Source organism: Schistocerca cancellata, chromosome 2 (genome assembly GCF_023864275.1).
Source record: "Schistocerca cancellata isolate TAMUIC-IGC-003103 chromosome 2, iqSchCanc2.1, whole genome shotgun sequence".
Lineage (NCBI taxonomy): Eukaryota > Metazoa > Arthropoda > Insecta > Orthoptera > Acrididae > Schistocerca > Schistocerca cancellata.
Genome location: NC_064627.1, coordinates 886,378,931 through 886,404,184, shown reverse-complemented (window position 1 = coordinate 886,404,184; position 25,254 = coordinate 886,378,931). Strand labels below are relative to the sequence as shown.

General features: G+C 41.3%; 1 pseudogene; it reads left to right on the top strand.

The window, feature by feature from the left end:
• The first annotated feature begins 18,610 nt into the window (after window positions 1-18,610).
• Window positions 18,611-18,727, top strand: LOC126163834 (5S ribosomal RNA; annotated as a pseudogene).
• The last annotated feature ends 6,527 nt before the right edge of the window (window positions 18,728-25,254 follow it).

Below are 25,254 nucleotides of genomic sequence, written 5' to 3'. Positions count from 1 at the left end.
CGGTGTGTGGCGGAGGGCACTTTACGTGCCACTGTCATTACCTCCCTTTCCTGTTCCAGTCGTGTATGATTCGCGGGAAGAACGACTGCCGGAGAGCCTCCGTGCGCGCTCGATTCTCTCTAATTTTACATTCGTGATCACCTCGGGAGATATAAGTAGGTGGAAGCAATATATTCGATACCTCATCCAGAAACGCACCCTCTCGAAACCTGGACAGCAAGTTACACCGCGATGCCGAGTGCCTCTCTTGCAGAGAGTGCCACTTGAGTTTGCTGAACATCTCCGTAACACTATCACGCTTACCAAATAACCCTGTGACGAAACGCGCCGCTCTTCTTTGGATCTTCTCTATCTCCTCTGTCAACCCGACCTGGTACGGATCCCACACTGATGAGCAATACTCAAGTATAGGTCGAACGAGTGTTTTGTAAGCCACCTCCTTTGTTGATGGACTATTTTCTAAGGACTCTCCCAATGAATCTCAACCTGGCACCCGCCTTACCAACAATTAAATTTATATTATCATTCCACTTGAAATCGTTCCGTACGCATACTCCCAGATATTTTACAGAAATAACTGCTACCAGTACTTGTTCCGCTATCATATAATCATACAGTAAAAGATCCTTCTTTCTATGTATTCGCAATACATTACATTTGTCTATGTTAAGGGTCAGTTGCCGCTCCCTGCACCAAGTGCATATCCGCTGCAGATCTTTCTGCATTTCGCTGCAATTTTCTAATGCTGCAACTTCTGTCTATACGTCAGCACCATCCGCGAAAAGCCGCACGGAACTTCTGACACAATCTACTAGGTCATTTATATATATTGTGAAAAGCAATTCTCCCATAACACACCCCTGTGGCACGCCAGAGGTTACTTTAACGTCTGTAGACGTCTCTCCATTGAGAATAACACTCTTCAATCCAGCCACACAGCTGATCTGATATTCCGTAGGCTCTTACTTTGTTTATCAGGTGACAGTGCGGAACTGTATCGAACGCCTTCCGGAAGTCAAGGAAAATAGCATCTACCTGGGAGTCTGTATCTAATATTTTCTGGGTCTCGTGAACAAATAAAGCGAGTTGGGTCTCATATGATCGCTGTTTCCGGAATCCGTGTTGATTCCTACAGAGTAGATTCTGGATTTCCAGAAATGACATGATACGCGAGCAAAAACCTTGTTCCAAAATTCTGCAACAGATCGATGTCAGAGATATAGGCCTAAAGTTTTGCGTATCTGCTCGACGAGCCTTCTCGAAAACCTTCTGCTCCTCTAGAGACTTGCGGTAAACGGCTGTTAGAAGGGCGGCAAGTTCTTTCGCGTACTCTGTGTAGAATCGAATTGGTATCCCGTCAGGTCCAGTGGACTTTGTTGTTTCTTCCAGTGCTCTGTCCAGTGGCATTATCCCCATACATGGTGCAAATATTTCTACTGCGTCCGCTGCTGACACCACTCTATTGAACACAAACAGAAGACTACGTCGGCAGTTTTGTGATTTCTCCGCTTGGTTCTCCATTTTCTAGGGTCCACAGCTCCAAATGACAAAATGACAGTATGTAAACTCAGTAACAGTCGCTTACAATAAGAAACGGCAACCAGAATACGAACAAGCAAAACAAAAACACTGCGCACTTATGCACCAAATTAATAAATTTGAATTAAATGTGTTTGGGTAATGGGCAGCGTCATTGTAAAATACTAAAGCAACTGAATCTCCTACGTTTCTACCGACATGCTACTGTCCACTTCAGGACAACATTGTTCAGAGAATGACTGTATAATCTGCCGTATTACACTCAAGGGTCCTTCAACATTCTACATGCCTTTACAAGACTGTACACATTTTGAATACCAAGAAAAACCTTCCTATATTCGTGTTAACGCACATGATAATATTTAATGATATGAATAACTGTGAGATAATCAACTTACAAGACCGGATGACTAAATAGAAACTTTATATTAATTGCCAAGGGTTCTATCGGAAGTGTAAACTCCAGCAAAGAAGTCGAGCGAGAAGGCAAAGCTGTTGGTACACTGAACATGCTTTCGCTTCAAATTTCCGACCGGTCATCGAGCTTTAGGTTCCCCGCGGTTTCTCCAAATGCTCCAGACAAGTGTCACGATGGCTCCTTTGAAATGGGCATGACCGATTTACCTCCTCATCTTTTTGTAACAAGAGTTTGCCCTCTGATGACCGTGCTGTCGATGGAACATTGAAAATCATCCACTTTTCCTATCTCAAACTAAAAATTAGTATTTTCCGCGTTGAGCACGACTGTGAAGTATCTCGTGTAAATGAATATGATGTTCCACACTGCACAGTTACGGAAATGCAGCGTAAACATACGCCCATGTCAACGTAGCCCACAACAGTGTAGTTTCCAGAGGCTCGCTTTTTTATTACAATACAAAGCGTCTGTACAGATTGTAAACCAATCAACACAGACTCATGGCCCCAGGCGGAGCAAGAGAGATTGTTATTTCGTTCACTGACTACGTTGATCTGTCTGAATACGGCGCCAAACAGTATGGAAGTGAAACATGGACGATAAGTAGTTTAGACAAGAAGAGAATACAAGCTTTCGAAATGTGGTGCTACAGAAGAGTGGTGAAGATTAGATGGGTATATCACGTAACAAATGAGGAGGTATTGAATAGAATTGGGGAGAAGAGTAGTTTGTGGCACTACCTAACTAGAAGAAGGGATCGGTTGGTAGGACATGTTCTGAGGCATCAAGGGATCACCAATTTAGTACTGGAGGACAGTGTGGAGGGTAAAAAACGTAGAGGGAGGCCAAGATATGAATACACTAAGCAGATTCAGAAGGATGTAGGCTGCAGTAGGCACTGGGAGATGAAGAGGCTTGCACAGGATAGAGTAGCATGGAGAGTTGCATCAAACCAGTCTCAGGACTGAAGACCACAACAACAACAACAACCTCAAAGTTCAGGAGACTTGCTAAGAAAAATGAACAGCCTTCATGCAAAGGTAATTTACAGTAGCAGATGGGTAGATTATTACTTATTCTTTGAAAGAGGCATGAGCCGGTTGATGCTCCCATTGATCACACGATTTGATATGTGTCTGGAAGCAGATGAAGGGCCTATCAGTGTGCGTATTATTATATGATATGATACGTGTGTAACTGTAGAAGTTTTGCAGATATACTGAAACAAACAGTTAGATGACATGTACCCATTTGTTCTCTCTGGGATAGCCCACATGTAAGCATCACTTCACGAAGAAAATGTACCACCAGAGTATTATTCGGGAAGGTATGTGACAGTTCCTCTATTATACCATTCCTACCAACCCCCCCCCCCCCCCCCCCTAACGTGTCGAACAACGCAAGTCACCTGAGCTCACGCTGCACGGTCATATGTGGACTAAGATGTGCGCCCAAGTTTTGTACTTCTTTCTTTCGTCTATCAGTTAAAGTATTTAATCTTCCACCAAAGGTGCCTACTGGGTTAACAATATTCTACCTATGTCTGTCTATGAACCGTCTGTGAGTGCCCTATTTAGAGACAACCACTCCTCTTCAACAGGGCGGACCACTCTTAGGTTCCTTATTGCGGTATCCACAGTCTTATCGAAATTCAGTACTTCAGTATCCCACTCGGTCCCATATTAATTCTTTCGGATTTATCTTAAACTTCGGTGTACTCTTCTTCATTACTAAAGTGTGATGTGAGTCTATATACGCTCTTGGGTAGCCCTTACAAACCAACATCTGATTTCGGAATCTCTGCCTTGTTATGATGTAATCTAACTGAAATCTTCCTTATCTTTCGGCCTGATCCAAGTATATCTCATCCTCTTATCGTTATTGAGCAGAGAATTCGCTATTGCAGTCTGAAATTTATTGCAAAACTCAATTCGTCTTTCTCCTCTCTCGTTCCCACTGCCAAGTCCACATTACTCGTAAACCTTTCTTCTATTCGTTCCCCTAGAACCGCGTTCCAGTGCCTCGTGACCATTTGATTTCCATCTCCGATTAAAGCCAATCTGTCCTTTCACTGACCTCACATCATTTCCCTATCTATTCATCTGCTGCTTGCTACATTGCTGCTTGCCTGAACTATCCTTGTCGGTGTAAGTTGGCTGCCGAACCTAATGAGAACAATTCTGTCACAAAACTTTTCACAGTAGCTCACTCTCTGCCCTACCTTCCTATTCATAAATAATCGTACACCCGATATACCATTTTCTGCTGCTGTTGTAAGTACTCTATATTCGTCTGTCGAGAAATCCTAGTCTTCTTTCTATTTCAGTTCACTAACCGCCACTAAATTTAGATTGAACCTTTTTATTTCCATTTTCAGCTTTTCTATTTCCTTTAATGTTCAAACTTCTGACACCCCACGCTCCGACTCGTTCGCAGCTCGTGATCTAGTGCCTAGCGTTGCTCCCTCTGGATTACAGGATCCCGCGTTTGATTCCTGTACAGGTTGGGGATTTTTCTCTGCCCAGGGAATGGGTGTTTGTGTTGTTCTCGTCATTTCATCATCATCATGATTCGTGACAGAGGCTAAATAGGACTGTGTAAAAAATTGGGACTTTGTACGGGCGCTGATGACCGCGCAGTTGAGCACCCCACAAACCAAACGTCAGCATCACGCCATCACGCTGCGACTCGTAGAATGTTATCCTGTCATTGGTTCTTCCACCTTTTTCAGGTCGTCACTTTCTCTTTGGCAGTCCCCTCACGGAGATCCGAATGGGGGACTGAAGCTGTCCTCGACGCAAATAGGAAACTGTCATTAACATCACTAGAAGAGTGTATGTAGACTTGCGCCAAGTGGTTCATGAGTTCTCGTAACCACAGGCTTCTGTCGAGACATTTTCAGCAAGCTCAGAGGACCTCTCAAGCTCAGCTAACACGGTACTGTTGCGGCCTCGGAAGTATATACGTGCTCGCGAAAGACGTGCCTTACGAAATAATAAGGTCTGGCTCCCCACGTCATTTTGTCGTAAGAGCAGTCTGTGTGCCGATGGCGACGGGTTTTGCTCTCAATGCTACACGCAGCCTTAAGAACATATCGCTATCGTTTTGTGTTCTGTTTTCTTTTCTTCTCGCGGTATGACCGTTCTATCAAATAGGACTGTATCTGAGCTGTGATGGAAGTCAACTGCACGACGTATGTTACATAGCTGTATCATGTAGCTTGTAAGGTTGTGCCACTGTTCTTTCACACGGTATACCAATTTCTGGGTTTACGCTAAGCTAACTGGAGGCATTGTGTGCCGCGCTAAGTAACCACAAGAGAACATTTCTCGTATGACCATCACGTCCACTTCTCAGGCCTCTTCAGTGTCAACGAACATATGGTAGTGTTACTGTGGTAGTACGCAGCTTCCGGTAACACGTGCTGTGTTGCGTGTGTTATTTATTGAGTGTATCATGTTATTGTAGGTAAGTGAAGTTCGATACGATCATTCAAGAACTTTATCACAGGAAAAGTTTTCGGTGTGTGGTCAATTTAATTCGCTAAGAAACATGGCATAGCTACTACAATTACATCAATCAACGAACTAAGTACCTGTAAACGAATATAATGAACTACTGCAAGTAGGAAACCAAACCTTATTCGTTCGGAAGCTATAATGTATGCTTGTTCAAATGAACTGCTAGTTACGTTAATATCTTCATGAATTTTCCCTGTATCTCTTCTGGAAGTATGTCATAATACTTTTTTTTTAGAAACTAATATATTTTGCTTGTCATTTGCGCGAGAAACGAGAAGATCAAATGAGAAAATGTGTAGTTCAGTGAGACGTGTTCATACTGCTGAGCTTCTCTATCAAAACACCTGACGTTTCTACTGGTTCGATTCATTGGAGCACTATGCGCACTACTCCACAGCTCATTAAGTAATTAATAAAAACGGTTGTAAGGTGGCTGTAATTTCACACTTTACAAGCACTCATCTACATACGTTGCCGTGATTTACAACTGGAATTAGGTATCATTTGATTGGTTTTACATCGTATATACGAATATTATATGAATATTTAACGAAGGCCTTGCAAATTATTCTTAACACTTATTGCATGAAAGGTGACAGAGTGTCTTTATTATCAAAACGGTGTAATTAATAATTGTCTATCCTAGTGGAGTCACACCTAGTCATACGTGACTGGCGACCACGGGGCCCCGAGCTGAGTCCTGGCATTGCTTCCTCTTACTTATGCCAGGCACCTCACTTTTATCTTTCCTATCTGGCCACCCTCGGCCAGCTCTTGTTCTTTTCAGACCCTGACGCTATTAGGTTTCGAGGGCTAGGGGTCTTTCATTTTCCAACCTATACTTCTCATGCAGCGTCTGACCCGGAGCGGGCGGCTGCAAAAGGCGTCTGATCCCATGTTAGGGGCGGCCTCCAGAACTGCGGAAGGCAACGGAATACCACCGCAGATTATCTTCCCTGCACAATGCAGTCTCCATTTTATGCACAAAAAAATGGCTTCCTCTCATGTTAAATCAGTGTCCGGAGGTAAAATAGTCCCCCATTCGGATCTCTGGGGGGGACAACTTGAAAGGAGGCAAAAAATCAAAACGAGAATTGGTGCCTGGAATGTGAGAACTCTGCTACAAGCAGGAAAACTAGAAAATCTTAAAAGAGAGATGGAAATGAATCATATGGACCTCGTAGGAGTTGCTGAGGTAAGATGGAATGGACATGGAGAGTTGCAGTCAGATGAATATGTATTCTACTACTCAGGAGGAGAAGTAAAAGGAATTAATGGAGTAGGAATGATTATGACAAAGGAATTGGCTAAATGTGTGGAATATGTAGACTGTGCAAATGACCGGGTTATTGGTGTAAGGCTGAAAGGAGCACAAAAAGATTTACTGATTGTCCAGGTGTATATGCCAACTTCAGAACATGATGACCAAATTGTAGAGGAAACGTACAATGTAATAGAGAGAATAATGGACGAAAATAAAAAATGCTGCAAAATAGTAATGGGAAACTGGAACGCCATTGTGGGAGAAGGGAAAGAGGGAAACATAGTAGGTAGTCATGGTCTTGGAAAGAGAAATGACAGAGGTGAATGGTTAATTGACTTCTGCAGGGAAAAGCAGCTGATAACGGCAAACACATGGTTCAAGAACTATAAGAGGAGGCTCTACACTTGGAAATCACCAGGGGATAAATACAGAAACAAAATCGATTTGATACTGGTAGAAGAAAGATACAGGAATGGAATCAAGAAGGTGCACACATTACCAGGTGCAGATGTTAATAGTGACCACAACTTACTCATGGCAAAAATAGAAATGAGAATGAAAAAACTGAAAAAGGCGACGATGGTGAAGAAGTGGGATTTAGAGAAGATAAGGTCCAACAAAGAACAAATTACAGAAATGCTGTCTCGGGAGTTTCTAAACACATCACGAGACAAAGAAGCACCTGATAATGCCAACGAGTACTGGAATACGCTGAAAGAAGGAATCATTAAAGCAGGACAGCAAAATGTAAGATATGTAAAAGGGAAAAGGTCAAAAAAACCGTAGGTCACACAAGAAATGATTTCCAAGATGGAGGAGAGAAGAAAATTGAAAAACAAGAACACTGAAAATGGAAGAAAGATATACCGAAGGTTAAATAACGAACTGCGAAGAGAAACAGAGCAGGCTAGGAAAAAAATGACTAAATGAGGAATGTGATGAAATTGAAGAACTGGACAGGAAGATACGACTTATTATACAACAGAGTAAAGACTATGACATGGGAACAAAACAGAGCAGGAAGTGCTACTATGGAAATTTTGAGTAAAGACGAAGAGGTAGTGTACAAAGATCGTGACGATGTCCTCCAGAGATGGGAAGAATATATAAAAGAGCTATATGACACAAATAGCAAACCAGAAATTCTGGAACTTGAATCACACAACAGTGTAAGTGATGAAGAGAAAGGACCGACCATCATAATGGAAGAAGTAAAGGCTGCCATTGCTGCACTGAAAAATGGCAAAGCAGTAGGTACAGATACAATACCGGGAGAAATACTAAAATGCTTGAACCACAATGGAATAAGAGAAATATTGAGGTTATGTAATAAAATATATGACAGTGGTGAATGGCCTGAGGACTTTCTGGGAACAGTAATGATTCCATTACCGAAAAAACAAGGAACCAAGAAATGCAGCGAGCGCAGGACAATCAGTCTCATTTCACATGCAGCCAAAGTGATGTAAAGAATAATTAATAAAAGACTTGAAAAAGTAATAGAGGAGAATCTCGGCGAGGAGAAGTTTGGCTTTAGACGGAATACGGGCACCAGAGATGCAATAGGGCTCCTACGAATCGTGGGAGAAAGGTTTATTGAAAAAGGAAGAGACCTATATATGTGCTTCATCGATTTAGAAAAGGCATTTGACAATGTGGTTTGGGACAAGCTGCGCGACTATTATGAGGGAAAAGAGAGTGGACTGGAAAACCAGAAGACTTATAAACTCATTATACCTTAATCAAAAAGTTTCAGTTAAAGTGAGAGGAGAAAATACAAACTGGATGAGACTAGGGAAAGGAGTAAGACAAGGATGCTGCTTATCACCTACTCTTTTCAACCTGTATTTGGAAAATATGATTGACCAATGCTCATTAGATGACAAAGGAGTAGAAACTGTAGGAAGAAGAGTAGGGTGCTTGAGATTTGCTGATGACATGGTCCTTCTAGCCACAGGGGAAAAAGAATTACAGGATTTGGTGGACACCATTGCAATTAACGGAAAAAATATGGAATGAAAATTAACACAAATAAAACAAAAGTATTGGCAATAGGAGGAAATAAGGAAATAAAAATTGTGCTGAATGGAGAAACACTGGAACAGGTGCAAAATTTTAAGTATCTTGGAAGCAGGATAGACACCGACTGGAAGTGCACCACAGAAATTAAAACAAGGATAGCAATGGCAAAAGAGGCGTTTTATAAGAAAAGGAGAATCTTCTGCAGCGGTCTGGACAGAGAACTCAGAAAGAGACTCATAAAATGTCATGTATGGAGTGTTCTTCTATATGGCGCTGAAACATGGACTATGAGGATGAAAGACAGAGAAAGGCTGGAGGCTTTTGAGATCTGGACATGGCGGAAGATGTAAAGAATACGATGGATGGACATAGTAAAAAATAAAGAGGTTCTGAGAAGAGTGGGAGAGAAAATACAGTTACTAGATGTAATAAAGAGAAGGAAAAGAAATTGGATTGGGCATATATTAAGAAAGAACGACGGACTGATAAAAACAGTTTTAGAAGGTTATGTAGTAGGGTAAAGGAAGCGAGGAAGGAAGAGATTCCAGATACTGGATGACATGATGGACGGTACAACATATAGCAGCCTTAAGAAGGAAGCAATGGATCGCAGAAAATGGAGAGGCAAAGGACCTGCTAATATAGCAGATAACTGATGATGATGATCCTAGTGGAGGTTGGAACGCCAGGCGAAATGAAATGGCAGGCGTAAATCAAGCCCTGGGTGGGAAAGCCCGCACAGAGGTGTTGGGCCTGCTTAACACAGGAAGTAGCCAAGACGGACGGTCGGGGCACCTGAGTGCTGAAGCACAATACGTCGGCTGTCGGTCGGTATTGTAGCGAGGCCGGAAGGATAACCGCATAACACTTCGGAAACTCTGAAAATCTTAGACGCAGCAGAGAGCAACGAGGAACCGTTATCTTGGAAATCATTCAGACAGGGTTATTACCGAGGATTTTTAGTCCAAGAAGCGTATCATTGTATGTATTCCTAATTAGCGAAGACAGAGATTTCCTCGAAAACATTCCGCACTGGACAACAAAATACTAAAACATGGTTGGCCAGCGTTTGGAAGAATCTGTAGAGAGGGAGAATATTCCGTGGTTTTGAGAATATGATACGCCTTTTGCAGTTACGAGGTAGGGGAGCCGAGCTTTGCTGGGAAGCCAACGGTGGAGAGAAAGAGGTATTCGGTTTTGAACACCCGTGTTTGACGGTTGCTGAGTAGCTGCTTTTGTTGGTACAGTCGGATTTGCTGTCTTTGCTCTCAGGAGATTATATAGTTTCAACGGTTAGGCACTGTACTGTTGCGAACTCATACGATTCTGGACTTGGCCTCCAGGTAGGGAGTCATGGTTGGGTATGCAGCGTTCAGTGATTAAGAGCACTACTGCCTATAGTCACGTTGAGACGTTATCTGAACTCTGTCATTGTGGCTGGAAGTTCGTATTTCTCGTCTCTAGAACACGGAGAGGAGAAGACAGTATTAGATTATACTACTGAGTGGACTGTCTTCTGCAATCCTAGTGTTTGAATGAAGTTTTTTTTTTAATATTTTGTGGCTGGAGTTCTTCTGTCGTTCCAGACATGTATGAGAACAATTTCTCAGACGCAACGGACGCAGTACATACGATGATATTCCTAATTGCTTCGGATTAGTACGGCTATAGATCTAAACAACTGCGATCACTTCAATTTTATTTCCACTGAGGTTGCGCACCACTGTAGATCATCTAAGAAAGTAGTGTCTTCTACTGTTTGGAACGTAGGTGATTTCAGTCATCTCGCATTATTTATATTAGATCGCGCAGCCATAAAAAGGGGCAGATTTGGGCAACAGATCAATCATATTAGTTAAGAAAACCATTTGCATCTCTTTATGTCCACTGGACATTGATATATAAACATTTGTGATATATAAAGGGGTTTTAATCCACAATAAATGTATAAGCAGAAGCAGCATTTACCATTTAGAGTTACCAGTTCTCTTAATCGTTCATTTATGTTTATCTTGTACTTCATATTTTAAAGAGTAAGAAGGAGGAGACAATATCACCATCAAGAGATCCTAAGATCTGCTTCAGCGGGTAGTCAGACACGGCTAAATCTTCATTTTCGCGTTCAATATTTTCCGTTGCGCACATACATTTTACACCCGCCTGATATGTTTCCAGGGGCAGGCGTGGACTCTGACCATAATCTATTGGTATATAACCGTAGATTGAAACTGAAGGAACTGCAAAAAGGTGGGAATTTAAGGAGATAAGACCTGGATAAACTGAAAGAACCAGAGGTTGTAGAGAGTTTCAGGAATACCATAAGGGAACAATTGACAAGAATGGGGGAAAGAAATACAGTAGAAGAAGAATGGGTAGCTTTGAGGGATGAAGTAGTGAAGGCAGCAGAGGATCAAGTAGGTAAAAAGACGAGCACTAGTAGAAATCCTTGGGTAACAGAAGAAATATTGAATTTGATGAAAGGAGAAAATATAAAAATGCAGTAAATGATGCAGGCAAAAAAAATACAAACGTCTCAAAAATGAGATTGACAGGAAGTGCAAAATGGCTAAGCAGGGATGACTAGAGGACTAATATAAGGATGTAGAGGCTTATCTCACTAGGGGTAAGATAGATACTGCCAACATGGAAAATTAAAGAGACCTTTGCAGAAAAGAGAACCACTTGTATGAATACCAAGAGCTCAGATGGAAACCCAGTTCTAAGCAAAGAAGGGAAAGCAGAAAGATGGAAGGAGTATATAGAGGGTCTATACAAGGGTGATGTACTTAAGGACTATATTTTGGAAATGGAAGAGGATGTAGATGAGGATGAAATGGGAGATATGATACTGCGTGAAGAGTTTGACAGAGAACTGAGGGACCTGAGTCGAAACAAAGCCCCAGGTGTAGACAACATTCTATTAGAACTATTGACAGCCTTGGGAGAGCCAGTCTTGACAAAGCGCTACCATCTGGTGAGCAAGATGTATGAGACAGGCGAAATACCCTCAGGCTTCAAGTAGAATATAATAATTCCAATTCCTAAGAAAGCAGGTGTCGACAGATGTGAAAATTACCGAAATATCAGTTTAATAAGTCACGGCTGCAAAATAGTAATGCGAATTCTTTACAGACGAATGGAAAAACTACTAGAAGCTGACCTCGGTGAAGATCAGTTTGGATTCCGTAGAAATATCGGAACACGTGAGGCAATACTGACCCTACGACTTATCTTAGAAGCTAGATTAAGGAAAGGCAAACCTACGTTTCTAGCATTTGTAGACTTTGAGAAAGCTTTTGACAATGTTGGCTGGAATAGTCTCTTTCAAATTCTAAAGGTGGCAGGGGTAAAATACAGGGAGCGAAAGGCTATTTACAATTTGTACAGAAACCAGATGGCAATTATAAGAGTCGAGGGACATGAAAGGGAAGCATTGGTTGGGAAGGGAGTGAGACAGGGTTGTAGCCTCTCCCTGATGTCATTCAACCTCTATATTCAGCAAGCAGTGAAGGAAACAAATGAAAAGTTCGGCGTAGGTATTAAAATACATGGAGAAGAAATAAAAACTTTGTAGTTTGCCGATGACATGGTAATTCTATCAGAGACAACATAGGACCTGGAAGAGCAGTTGAACGGAATGGACAGGGTCTTGAGAGGAGGATATAAGATGAACATAATGAAAGCAAAACGAGGCTAATGGAATATAGTCGAATTAAGTTGGGTGACGCTGAGGGAATTAGATTAGGAAATGAGACACTTAAAGTAGTAAATGAGTGTTGGTGTTTGTGGAGAAAAATAACTGATGATGGTCGAAGTAGAGAGGATATAAAACGTAGACTGGCAATGGCAAGGAAAGCATTTCTGAGGAAGAGAAATTAGTTAACATCGAGTATAGATATAAGTGTCAGGAAATCGTTTCTGAAAGTATTTGTATGGAGTATAGCCATGTATGGAAGTGAAACATGGACGATAAGTTGTTTGGACAAGAAGAGAATAGAAGCCTTCGAAATGTGGTGCTACAAAAGAATACTGAATATTAGATGGGTAGATCACATAAATAATGAGGAGGTATTGAATAGAATCAAAATCTAAATGCAGCAGCCCACTGCAAACAGTATTGTAATGTGCTTAAAAATGTTATTAGGAAGGCAAAAAGTATGTGGTATACAGATAGAATGGCTAAGTCTCAGGATAAAATTAAAACCAAATGGTCAGTCGTAAAAGGAGTGGCTGGTCTGCAGAGACAGGTCGAGAATATTGAATCAGTGCATAGTGGGAATGTCCGTGTTACTGATAAGTTTCATATATGTACAGTATTTAACAATAACTTTCTGAAAATAGCATGTGAACTAAATAGAAACCTAGTCCCAACAGGGAATCATGTAGCGCTCTTAGAAAAAAGTGTTCCGAGACTTTTAACTGAAATGCTCCTCCATGTTACTGACAAGAGGAAGATTGAGTTAATAATTAAATCACAAAAGACCAAGAACTCTCATAGATATGACGGGGTATCTAGCAGAATACTGAAGTAATGTTCTATGTACGTTAGCCCAGTACTTAGCCACATCTGCAACTTTTCCTTTAGGAGTGGTCGGTTTCCTGACCGATTAAAGTACTTGGTAGTGAATCTACTTTATAGAAAGGGAGACATTGATAATGTTGACAATTTTAGACCTATTTCTATGCCATCTGTGTTTGCTAAAGTTATCGAGAAGGTTGTATATACTAGGTTACTGGAGCACTTAAATTCACATAATTTGCTGTCAAATGTTCAGTTTGGTTTTAGAAATGGTTTAACAACTGAAAATGCTATATTCTTTTTTCTCTGTGAGGTTTTGGACGGATTAAATGAAAGGTTGCGAACGCTAGGTGTTTTCTTTGATTTAACGAAGGCTTTTGACTGTGTTGACCACAAAATATTACTGCAGAAGTTGGACCTTTATGGAGTAAGGGGAGTAGCTTACAGTTGGTTCGCCTCTTACTTTAAGAACAGAAATCAGAAGGTGATTCTCCGCAATATTGAGAGTGGTAGTGATGTTCAGTCCCAATGGGGCGTTCCCCAAGGGTCGGTGCTGGGGCCACTGCTGTTTCTGATTTACATAAATGATATGCCTTCTAGTATAACAGGTGATTCAAAAATATTTCTGTTTGCTGATGACACAAGCTTGGTAGTGAAGGATCTTGTGTGTAATATTGAAACAGTATCAAATAATGTAGTTCATGAAATATGTTCGTGGTTTGTGGAAAATAATTTGATTCTAAATCACAGTAAGACTCAACAATATTGCAGCCGATGTGAACACACAATTGTCAGTTCATTAAATAGTCGTGTGCAAAGCATATTTGTGCTCAGCCGCAGGGGTCAACCACCAAGTTGTAAAATATAAATGCTTGTTGTGCAAAGTATTTTCTAGGAGCTTCAGTTTGGAACCGCGTGACCGCTACGGTCGCAGGTTCGAATCCTGTCTCGGGCATGGATGTGTGTGATGTCCTTAGGTTAGCTAGGTTTAAGTAGTTCTACGTTCTAGGGCACTGATGACCACAGATGTTAAGTCCCATAGTGCTCAGATCCATTTGAACCATTTTTGAAAGTATTTTCGAGAGCGATTATATTAGTGACTTATTAAAACGTCACATCTAGCCCGAAGTCCCAGGGAACGAGTCATTTCATTATATGGATCTGTTCTAATGACTGTAACAAGTGCAATTTTATTTATCTTTACGTTCATACCCACATCATAATTCAAGGAATAAAAGTTGCGCTCCTTATAGATGATACGCGCTCGTGTCACTATACAACACATCGTCTATATTGAACATTCCGTTTAGAATACCTGTAGTTATAAACCAACAGATTTCACAAGAGATAAATAATATTCAGCTTGTGTCCCTCACGCTATAGAGCTCACAACATTTGCATAGGTGTCAGCTTAGCTACTGTGCTTGTCGGCATCAATCGATATATTTACAGTGTCACCCACTACTACACAGACGATACACCACAATGACGTGTCACTCGCCTGTACATAGAAATGGCACTGTCTTAATGGCAACGTATAAAATGTTCGGCCGGCTGGAGTGGCCGTGCAGTTCTAGGCGCTACAGTCTACAACCGAGCGACCGCTGCCTCGGGAATGGATGTGTGTGATGTCCTTAGGTTAGTTAGGTTTAATTACTTTCCAGGCAACTGATGGCCTTAGAAGCTAAGGCGCATAGTGCTGAGAGTCATTTGAACCATTTTTATAAAAGGTTCATACAGCAGCTGATTATCATGGACCTGCAGTTGGTCGCCAGGCTAAGGCTTACTTACTCTTCCTATGACGGACGATTGATTTTCGAGCTCGCTATGCTTACCATCTGTTAGTGCAACCGTGGATAGCTTTCCGTTTCTGGCGCGGGTCCACCGGCAACTGCCGACAATACTCAGTAAATCTGGGTCCCACTTCAGCCAGTTTCCAATACGTACTGAAGCTTGTCAACAATAGGAAAAGTATAATATCTAAAATGAACTTTCCACTCGCGATAAAAAATTGAAATTCTGGTCTTTAAAGTATTTTGTATCCATTGTGTTCTCTTTTGAAATCTTAATTATAGACAAGCAATCCTGTCGGAGGACCTTCCGCAGATGAGCTTTATGCCAGAGGTTCAAAATACTGCTATAGCTGTAAAGTTCTCTTATTTAATGATAGAATCTAGACCACTTTCGAACATTTTCCTCTATACAGAATGTTTATCATTACATATTGAGTAGTTACTCATAACCAATTAATTTCTTTACGTCAAAGAAGAGTCTTTTGAAACAATCATTTGTAATCGGATGCGACGTGGCTTTACACTGCTCTTATTTACAACAATGTTTTAAGTTCCTCGTTAGTGACTGCCTACAGCTGTTAGATAATTGGGAGAAAGCATGTTGACGCCGTGAGCTGTACGACTGTAAGTTTAGTCTATACAGGCTTTGATATTTTCATGTGGAGGTAATAGTAATAATCAAAAACGATGAAAAATAAACATACCATGTATAGCTGATTGGACAAATATGCTTTTTTTTTTCAAAAGTGTTCTACATGTCTTATGATGCATCTGAGCATGGAGATAAATAATTGATAGAATCTGATAGGCCAATGGTGACTTCGAGTCGAAGTCGTCGAGCTGGTAGGTAGAGATCGTGCCTATACAGTGCCCGAAGCGTGATGAGAAAATCCAGCGTTAATATAGATGACTTAAAAGTGCACTTGGAAGCGGCACACCCGCATTGCTACTGTGGACATGGAACAGTTTAGAGATAATCGATAACTGAATGGTTAAGGTTTTCAATATTTAATCTGTGTACAGGGTAAGGACAGTACACTGCCTTTGGAACTGTGTGGATGATATTTTTCCGAAAGTCGGATAGTACGTGGACCGTTACCTAAATTCTACGCGTCAGCTGGAATTATCGTTTGGTTGCAATTTTCCCAAAGCTTTTAGAAATTTCAATGGAATGTTACGTATTCCTTCTGTCTTATCTAATCTAATGTCTTCCTGAGCTCTTTTAAATTCTGGTTCTAATACTGCATCCTTTATATATTGCACACAGACTCAACTTTCTGTTCCTACCCGTCCTCCCCGAGGCCTTCAATGCACTCTTCCATCTATCTGCTCTCTCCTCTGCGTTTAACTGTGGAATTACCGTAGCTTACTTTACGTGACCACCATCGCATTTAATTTCACTGAGGGATGGTATGACTTTTCTAGTAGCTGAATCGGTAATCCCGACGATCATTTCCTTTTCGATTTTTTCGCTTATTTCCTGCAAATATTTCACCTGGTGTCTCCTACATTTGCTATTTATTTATTCCTAACGGACTTATACTGCCATGTTCCTGTCACCCCCTGAACATTTTTTTTACTAACTTCTTTCGTCAATCAAATTAAGTATTTCATCTACTATCCAAGGTTTGTTCGGAGATACCTTCGATCTGTGATGGCCCTGTTTAGAGATATCCACTGCTCTTCGACAAAGTTGAGTACTCTGGTGTTCCTTGACGCAGTATCCACATCTTCAGCAAACTTCAAACGCGTCTCCTCATTCTTCAGTACTTCAGTGTTCTACTTACCTCCACAAGGATTCTTACGAACAACTCTCTTAAACCTCAGTCTATTATTCATCATTAAAAAATTGTTACCTGAGTCTTACCCTGCACTTCGGTACGTCTTACAATCGAACCGGATTCTCTGTCTGATCCTGACGTAATTCAGCTGGAATCTTCCCACTTATTCTTAGGTATACGTCCTCGCGTTATGATTTTTGAATAGAGTATGTGCTATTACGGTCTGAAATTCATTGCAGAACACAAATAGTCTCCCTCTTCTCTAATTCCTACTGCCAATTCTATATTCTCCCATAATCCTTTCTTCTATTCCTTCCAGTACAACTGCGTTCCAGTCCCTCACGATTATTACATGTTCATCTCCCTTTGCATACTGACTCATCCGTTCAGTATCCTCAAATACTTTCTCGGCCTCTTCATCTTTTGATTGCGATATTGGCTTGTATAACAGAACTATTGCGGTCGGTGCTGATTTGCTATAGAACCTGATTAGAACGATACTATCACTGAACAGTTGACAGTAGCTTACACACTGCACTCCCTTCCTACAATTTTCAAATTTTTCTTTTACATTTTTTCTTCTTGAGTCATCAATCTTCTAACTGGTTTAAAGCGACCCAACACGATATTCTCTCCTGTGCAGCACTTGCAAACTGCGACCTCAATTACTTGTGGGATGTATTTCAATCTTTGTCTTCCTTTCAACTTCTTACCCTACAATGTTCCGTCTAGTCCCATGCAAGTTATTCCCTGATGTCTGTTCTACCATCTTGTCCCCTCTTCATATCAGTGTTCTCCATATATTTATTTTCTCGGCGATTCTGAGAAAAACCTCCTCATACGTTACTTTATCAGTCCACCTAATTGTCAACAGTCTTCTGTAGAACCACACTTCGATTCTTTTCTCCCACAGTGTATGTTTCTCTACCACATCAAGCTGAGCTCCAAATGTACATTCTCAGATACTTCTTCCTCACATTGAGGCTTATGTTGGATATTAGCCGACATTTCTTGATCAGGAATGCCCTTTTTGCCACGGATCGTTTGCTTTCTATGTCCGCCTTGCTCAATCCGTTATGGGCTATTTTGCTGCCTAGGTAGTAAAATTCTTTAACTTCACCTAGTTCGTAATCACCGACCCTGATATTAAATTTCTCGCTGTTCTTATTTCTACGACTTCTCATTAATTTCGTCTTTTTTCTACGTACTCATTAGACTTTTTATTCCACTCAACAGATCCTGTAATTCTTGTTGACATTCACTGAGGCTAGCAATGTCATCATCAAATTTTATCATTGATATTCTTCTACCTGGAATTTTAATTTCACTCTCGAACCTTTCTTTCATTTCTGTCATTTCTTCTTCGGCGTACAGATTGATCAGTAGGGGCGAAAGTCTGCTTCCGTCTTTCATACCCCTTTTTATCCAATCATTTGTTCTTGGTGTTTCCCTCGTATTGTTCCCTTCTGGCTCTTGTACATATTGTGTACTACCCGTCATTTCGTATGGATTACCACCATTTATCTCTGAATTTCGAACTTCTTGCACCATTTGATTGTCGAACCCTTTCTCCAGGTCAACCAGTCTTATGAACCTATCTTAAATTTTCTTTAGTCTCGCTTCCATTCTCATCCGCAATATGAACTGACTCATTGGTGCCTTTACCTTTCCTAAAGCCAAAGATAGTCATCTGACACCTCCTCAGTTTTCTTTTCCATTCTTCTGTATATTATTCTTGTCAGCTAATTGGATCGCCAACGGCCTTGCCGCAGTGGTAACACCGGTTCCCGTCAGATACCGTAGTTAAGCGTTGTCGGGCTGGGCTAGCAGTTGGATGGGTGACCATCCAGTCTGCCGAGCGCTGTTGGCAAGCGGGTTGCACTCAGCCCTTGTGAAGCAAATTGAAGAGCTGCTTCATTGAGAATAGCGGATCCGGTCTCGGAAACTTATATGCGGCCGGGAGAGTGGTGTGCTAACAACATGCACCTGCATATCCGCATCCAGTGATGACTATGAGCTGATGACGACACGGCGGCCGGTCAGTACCGTGAAGCCTTCATGGCCTGTTCGGGAGGAGCTTTTAGGAATTGGATGCACGAGATGTTAAGCTGATTGTGCGATATTCTCGCACTTATCAGTTCTTTCAGTCTTCAGGATTGTGTGGATGGTATATCGCCATATTCATACAGTATACGCACCAACGTGAATAGTCGTTTTGTTTCCACTTCCACCGATGATTTTAGAAATTATGATGGACCGACTTTTATCCTATCTGCCTTATTTGATCTTAAGCCTTCCATAGATCTTCTAAACTCTATTTATAATATTGGGTCCCCTATCTCTTCTATATAAACCCTTGCTTCTTCTTCTATCACATCAGACAAGTTTTTTCCTTCATTGATGTCTTCAGTGTACTCTTTCGACCAAATCGCTCTCTCCTCTGCATTTAACAGTGGAATTCCCACTGCATTCTTAATGTTACCATACTTACTTTAAATTTCACCGAAGCAAGTTTCGACTTTTTTACATGCTGAGTAAGTCGTTCAAACAATCAGTTCTTTTCCGATTTCTTCACATTTTTCATGCAGCTGTTTCACCATAGATTCCTTGCAATTCCTGTTTATTCCGTTGCTAAGCGACGTGTATTTCTGTATCGCTGAGCATTCTTGCACTTCCTTCTTTCATAGATAAACTGAAGTATTTATTTTGGCACCCATCGTTCATCGTAGTTACCTTCTTAGTGCCTATGTTTCCTTTCCAGTTTCTGTGACTGCCCTTTTCAGACATGTCCATTTCTCTTCAACTGATTTGCGGAGCTATTCTTTATTGCAGTATCCATAGCCTAGGGACCATCAAGTTTATGTGTTCATTCCGTAGTACAGGGTGTTTCAAAAATGACCGGTATATTTGAAACGGCAATAAAAACTAAACGAGCAGCGATAGAAATACACCGTTTGTTGCAATATGCTTGGGACAACAGTACATTTTCAGGCAGACAAACTTTCGAAATTACAGTAGTTACAATTTTCAACAACAGATGGCGCTGCGGTCTGGGAAACTCTATAGTACGATATTTTCCACATATCCACCATGCGTAGCAATAATATGGCGTAGTCTCTGAATGAAATTACCCGAGACCTTTGACAACGTGACTGGCGGAATGGCTTCACATGCAGATGAGATGTACTGCTTCAGCTGTTCAATTGTTTCTGGATTCTGGCGGTACACCTGGTCTTTCAAGTGTCCCCACAGAAAGAAGTCACAGGGGTTCATGTCTGGCGAATAGGGAGGCCAATCCACGCCACCTCCTGTATGTTTCGGATAGCCCAAAGCAATCACACGATCATCGAAATATTCATTCAGGAAATTAAAGACGTCGGCCGTGCGATGTGGCCGGGCACCATCTTGCATAAACCACGAGGTGTTCGCAGTGTCGTCTAAGGCAGTTTGCACCGCCACAAATTCACGAAGAATGTCCAGATAGCGTGATGCAGTAATCGTTTCGGATCTGAAAAATGGGCCAATGATTCCTTTGGAAGAAATGGCGGCCCAGACCAGTACTTTTTGAGGATGCAGGGACGATGGGACTGCAACATGGGGCTTTTCGGTTCCCCATATGCGCCAGTTATGTTTATTAACGAAGCTGTCCAGGTAAAAATAAGCTTCGTCAGTAAACCAAATTCTGCCCACATGCATATCGCCGTCATCAATTCTGTGCACTATATCGTTAGCGAATGTCTCTCGTGCAGCAATGGTAGCGGCGCTGAGGGGTTGCCGCGTTTGAATTTTGTATGGATACAGGTGTAAACTCTGGCGCATGAGACGATACGTGGACGTTGGCGTCATTTGGACCGCAGCTACAACACGGCGAACGGAAACCCGAGGCCGCTGTTGGATCACCTGCTGCACTAGCTGCGCGTTGCGCTCTGTGGTTGCCGTACGCGGTCGCCCTACCTTTCCAGCACGTTCATCCGTCACGTTCCCAGTCCGTTGAAATTTTTCAAACAGATCCTTTATTGTATCGCTTTTCGGTCCTTTGGTTACATTAAACCTCCGTTGAAAACTTCGTCTTGTTGCAACAACACTGTGTTCTAGGCGATGGAATTCCAACACCAGAAACATCCTCTGTTCTAAGGAATAAACCATGTTGTCTACAGCACACTTGCACGTTGTGAACAGCACACGCTTCCAGCAGAAAGACGACGTACAGAATGGCGCACCCACAGACTGCGTTGTCTTCTATATCTTTCACATCACTTGCAGCGCCATCTGTTGTTGAAAATTGTAACGACTGTAATTTCGAAAGTTTGTCCGCCTGAAAATGTACTGTTGTCCCAAGCATATTGCAATAAACGGTGTATTTCTATCGCTGCTCGTTTAGTTTTTATTGCCGTTTCAAATATACCGGTCATTTTTGAAATACCCTGTACATCCGTGTCGCAGTTCTTCGCGCATCGATTCTTCCTGATTAGCACCTTAAACTTCAGCTTACTCTTCATCACTACTAAATTGTGATCTGAGTCTATCTCTGCCCCTGGGTACGCCTCACAATCCGGTAACTGATTTCGGCAATTCTGTCTGACCATGATGAACCCTAACAGAAATCTTCCCGTATTAAACTGACCTTTTCCAGATACACCTCATCCTCTTGATATTCTGGAGCAGACTAGGAGGAGAAGGAGATTAGTGTTTAACGTCCCGTCGACAACGAGGTCATTAGAAACGGAGCGCAAGCTCGGGTGAGGGAAGGATGTGGAAGGAAATCGGCCATGCCCTTTCAAAGGAACCATCCCGGCATTGGCCTGAAGCGATTTAGCGAAATCACGGAAAACCTAAATCAGGTTGGCCGGAGACGGGATTGAACCGTCGTCCTCCCGAATGCGAGTCCAGTGTGCTAACCACTGCGCCACCTCGCTCGGTGGAGCAGACTAGTCTCTATTACTAGCAGAAATTTATTGCAGAGCTCAATTAGTCTTCCTCCTCTCTCAATGCTAATATCAAACCCATATTCTTCCGTATTCCTTTGACGGCTCCTTTCCCTAAAATTGCTTTCCAATCCCCCATGACTATCAGCTTTTCATCTCGCCTTACCTACTGAATTATCCTTTCAATACTCTCCTATACTTTCTCTGTCTCTTAGTTTCTAGCTTGCGACTTCGACACACATACCTTTACTATTGTTACCTGTGATGGTCTACTGTCGATTCTGACGAAAATAACCCTTTCAACTGTACTGGTCGTAGTAACTCACTCTGTGCTCTACCTTCCTATTCATAACGAATCCTACTCCCGTTATATCATTTTCTGCCGTTGTTGGTATTATCTTATACTCATCTGACCGTAAATGCTTGTCTTCTTGCTATTTCACTTCACGAACTCCCATTATATGTAGACTGAGCCTTTGCGTTTCCCTTTTCAGATTTTCTAGCTTCCCAACCCCGTTCTGACTTCCGACATTCCATGGCTCGTCTCGCAGAACATTACCCTTTAAGTTGGTTATTCAATCTACCTTCCCATACGTAACGAATCGTAATACCGTTGTACCATATTCTGCTGCTGTTTTGATTATTTTGTATTTCATTTGACCAGAACTCGTTATCTGCTTTCCATTTCGCTTCATTAACCGCCACTACATTGCATTCCCCTTCTCACATTTGGCAGCTTTCCTAATAATTTCAAACTTCTGACATTTCATGCTGTAACCTGTAGAATGTTATCCTGTCGTTGCTTATTCAGTCTTTTTCTCGTGGCCACCTCCTCCTAGTCCCCTCCAGGAGATGCGAATGGGAAACTAATCTCGAAACTTTTGCCAATGGAGACATCATTGGGACACTTTTTCTTCAGTTACAGGTCACAATTCATGCGAACACACATTATGTGCCTTTAATGCAGTGACTGCCTTCTGCATCCTCATGCCGTTGATCGTTACAGATTCTTCCACCTTTCTGGGGAAGTTTTACACTCTAGGGGCGAGAGAGTGTCTTGATCTTCCGTCCTCTCCTCCGTCCCCTTTGACTAGGTCGTTTGCAGGACGAGGGTGACATGTTATGCCGGACGAATTCGGCCGACACTGCTGATGATTTTTATTTTGAATTCACGCAGTGGCAGAACGCGCAACCCTCGAAGTTAACATTAATAGTAAACAACACTGGCCCTACAACGAGGGTGAATTTGCAGATATGCCCTGAGAAATGTAAAGACAGCCTGGAACTTCTTTAGTGGGATGCACTCACTAACATTATTATAGTATACTTACATAAAATCATTATTAACAGAATTATCCACATTTATATGACAAATATTTATAAAATCGATAACAAATGAAACAACCACGCAGTGTAGAGCTATAATGCACTGTCGGATAGTGCTGGTTGCGAGCTGGAATGATCTTGTTTGAATTATTATTAAAACAGTGCACAGGTTGTTAAAAGTATTCTCTTGAATATTTCATAGAGGAATGTGGAAACAAAAATTTCTCTGCATATACAGTAATTGTTACATTCTGTGTGAGTGACTTCTCCCATTAGTCCACTTTCTTGATATTTCCTTAGTAAGAATCGTAGGTAACGTGATGAGTGTAAGATTGTGATTTGAACAACCTAGGACTGTAGCGCCGATCTGAATGTTTAACCGTTCATTTGACCACTTTCTACAATTTTGTTTGTGGTTTATAGTAATTAAGTAACATCAGTATAAAGTATAGGTGCGTATAAAATGTATAATGCAATATCAGGCTGCAAATCAACTAAAAGGACGTGTAATACTGTTTTGAAAATGATAAATCTAGTAACATTTTTTATCATATGGATGGGAGCCAAGTTATAACTTGCTACACTGTGTGGAGAAACTAGTAACGTGACCCAGGTTTTCAAAAGGTAAGCATAGGCTGGTTTGTGGTATTTTATCTTCGTCTCTTTGTCGATGAAGCTGGTTTTGGTAAGACTTACGTGGGCACAGAAGCCCTTGGGCTGATTTATTTCTCGGGAATCAGAAATATTTCAATGTGCATCCCTTCAGAATTCGGAAATTTTTAGGTGTGTTTGGGATATAGAAATATTTCGGACTGTGAGCGCTGGTGGTCATTGATCCACAGTATAGCTATTAGTGGTTTGTTACCGTTGAAAGACCCGTGTGCGTTTGATCAACTTCAGCACTGCGATGCATTTAGCTGGCATTCAGTTAATTGTCATTCATTTCTGCCTGTTAAGGCTCCACGTGCTCAATAAAGTAATTCAGTTTGATTTCTTGTTTCTACATTTGGTTCAATAACTACCATTCAGAAAAAAAATTACGACTTACTTGAATAAATTAACACTGAAGATTAATCTTTGGCTATAGCCCACTTATTAGCCTATGGGCTCATTTTCATAATACATCCAATGTCACAAATATCCAGCCAACCATTTGGAAACAAATTTAAAATTCTTTAACTAGTTTTCAACGCCAGCTAGGGGCTCCTTCTTCAGAAGAAGCTATTACCTTACCTAACAATAGCACAGGAAGTAGCATTAACAGCAGGTAGGCATTAGAACAAGGACTTAGTTTTTACAAATTTAATTGTATAATAATACTCACATGTGGTTAAAAGGAAATTGTTAGGTAAAGTAACAATTTCTTCTGAAGAAGGCGTCCCTAGTTGGCATTAGAAACTTGTTAAAGAATTTTAAATTTTATTTGTAAACGATTGGTTGGAAATTTGTGACAATGTAATTAATTATGTTTTCTGATCACAGCCATGTTCAAAACATTACTTAATACATCCCTTAACATTCCCACCCCATTTGTAAATGTACTCGTTTCATTCACCGAATTGTCTACTCTCAGTGAGTGTGCCACATTATACATCCTTGCGTCTAGAAAGGCTTAAAGCACCTGTGCATGACCGGAACTCTCTTGTACAGATGAGGCATACCAAATTTTACATCGTGTATTCGACCTCTGCGGGTTACATAGTAACAAATAGATCCCATCTGACAAATACTCTCTCTCTTACTGACTCCCAGTAGCGTTGCATGATCTTAATGCAATAGAACGTGTATTGGTTGCTGTGGATACTTCCGTATACATGATGAACAGTTTACCAACAACAAATGAACAATACTGTGTCGCATTCCCAGATGGGTGGATCAGTGGGTCTCTATTACCTACTACAGTCCAATTGCGTTTTATTACAGAGAAGCGACATGTGATGATCATCGTATTCAATGTCTTTTGATAATCAGATTGTAAGTTGTAACAAAAAAGTCCGTCAGCCCTTCGGATAGACATCTGACGCTATCTTTCAACTGGAACGTGATCGTATATTACGCAGGAAATAATCTATAGAAACGTCCGTAGCAATCAGGACCAAAGTATTATAACCCCACCTCTACTGCTGTAATTTAGCATGCTTTTACC